The sequence below is a fragment of the Scylla paramamosain genome, chromosome 35 (assembly GCF_035594125.1).
Source record: "Scylla paramamosain isolate STU-SP2022 chromosome 35, ASM3559412v1, whole genome shotgun sequence".
In the NCBI taxonomy this organism is placed as follows: Eukaryota; Metazoa; Arthropoda; class Malacostraca; order Decapoda; family Portunidae; genus Scylla; species Scylla paramamosain.
Genome location: NC_087185.1, coordinates 11,827,784 through 11,829,975, shown reverse-complemented (window position 1 = coordinate 11,829,975; position 2,192 = coordinate 11,827,784). Strand labels below are relative to the sequence as shown.

The 2,192-nt window shown below is 39.7% G+C and overlaps 1 long non-coding RNA gene across 1 annotated transcript; it reads left to right on the top strand.

Moving 5' to 3' along the window:
- The first annotated feature begins 455 nt into the window (after positions 1-455).
- LOC135090444 (uncharacterized) lies at positions 456-1,856 on the top strand. Its single transcript, XR_010261910.1, has 2 exons — positions 456-737; positions 1,733-1,856. It is a non-coding gene; the product is annotated as an uncharacterized LOC135090444 (long non-coding RNA).
- Positions 1,857-2,192: the final 336 nt, after the last annotated feature.

Sequence of the window (2,192 nt, the reverse complement as noted above, 5' to 3'; positions counted from 1 at the left end):
CGACAGAAAGGCAGTCCGATCTGGGGACATTTATGGTTATACGTAAGTTGATTTTCCTCCTATTGTTATTATAATATTTAGTTTTTATTGTAATCAATTCTCTTATCACTCATTTATTTTATTTATTCATTTATTATTATCATTTTTTTATTTATTTATTTATTTTTTGCGCTTGCTTTGATATGTGTCTGCGCATCTGCTATTTTCAGTTAGTCTGAAGCAGTGGTTCTTAACCTTTTTCAGTACTGGTGTCATATTTGATAAGCACCCCTAAAATAAGTACTCCCCAGTACAAATTCATTATGCTAAAAGTATTCCCCCAGTCATTATTCCATATGGCAAATGTACTCTCTCCTGTGAAATAAGTACTCCCACACTTAGGAAGGTTGAGAAGGTTATGAGACATAGAAACGAATTTCGTGAATTCAATTCCAATTCGACTATTCTTTGTGGACTCGAACGTGCTCGTCTACGCATTTGAAACTGAGATCGCGGAACGAAACCGACCGAGCCACACACTTTACAGTTTGCTGCCAGTGTCCTGAGTGTTATCGACAATACCGCACGTGCCATTTGACTTCATATATCAGTATCTTCTGAAGGGTGTGTGGCCCCCTACTGTATGTACCAAAGGGGAAAAAGACAACTTCCGCAAGGCATGTAGACCCTTTGCTGTTAAGGGTGAAGAACTATTCTACAAGAAGGTGAAAAATGACGAGACTGGAGAGAAAGTGGAGGTAAGATAAGCAGACATGTTTCATCATTAAAGTTCTCTCTCTCTCTCTCTCTCTCTCTCTCTCTCTCTCTCTCTCTCTCTGTTTCATCATTAAAGCATTAAGTTCATATAAGAGCTTCGGGGTCGTTGAAATAAAATCTCATACCTATTTATGAAATAAAATGTATTCGTGGTATTGTACCAAGGCCAATAATCAATCAATCTATCATTAACCTTCCCAGACAGTCACGTTCCACTTTACACTGGGTCTGCAGCAGTCTTAGTGATTCATTGATAAAAACACCAGGGTTTACTACAAAGAATTGAAAGATATTGCCTTACACACTCATATTTTTTTCTTGCACTTTCTACTTGTTGAACTGTACGTCTCTTTCCCTCACTCCCTCCCTCCTTCCATTCCTCCAATCATCCGTCCATCCGTCCCTTACTCCCGTCCGGTCTTCTTTCCACTCCCTTCCTCCTTCTCTCCTTCCCTTCCTCTGTAGCGAAGGTGAGGTGCTACTTGGCCGCCCGGAAGTTGCTCAAGCGAGAAGTGTAGGCTCCCAACTATGACTCTTGGTCATAGCAGTGTTTAGTCCTTGGAGGGTAACAATTTCCAGTGTCATAACAGTGTAGCTCTAGCAAATGAAATTTAGCCTGGGTATTCTCTGTTTATTCAGCAAAAACATGAACAATATATATAAAAATTACTTAACATAACAAACGTCACACACAAAATTATAGAAAAAGAGAGTGTATGTGTGTGTGTATGTCTGTGTGAAGAAAGGAGTAATAAGATGTATTGAGAAGATGTGTAACACATGTGTCAAAGAGCGTGCACAGAATGTGTACGAGTAAGAAGAGATGAAAGACAAAAGTCTGTGCAGTAGAGAGAGTGAAAACGGAAGGGTGATAATATAATAGAAAACGGAGTGCTAGGAGCGGTGACTTGTGTCCCGCTAAACCTCTCTCCCTCTAATTCTTCATCCATCCCTTTCTAATATATCCCACCCCCAGCTGCTGTTACGTGTCCTCTTAACAAAGACTGAACAACAACGACCAATTCGATGTGCACACGAAGGCCTTGGTACCAGTATTGAAAGTAAAAGTATGAGTGGACATCAGGGAATAACGGCAATGACGAATGTTCTAAACAGAAAAATTTTTTGGCGTACAATGGATGCTGATATCAAAGAATATTGCAAGCAATGTCAGATGTGTCAGAACGTCAATTCCAAGTGGAGGCAAGAGAAACCTCCCTGATGTGATGCAACAGATTGGAGTCGACATTGCTTCACTTCCTGAGTGTGATGGATATCATTACTATACCCTTGCAGTAGATTATTTTTCCAGATTGACTTATCTTGAAAGATAAGACAGCAGCTTCAGTGGCCAACTTCCTGTTCAAGATAATATGTCGTCATTCTTGTCAAAATTCAATTCTATGACCATGGAAGAGAGTTTGTAAATTCTGTCT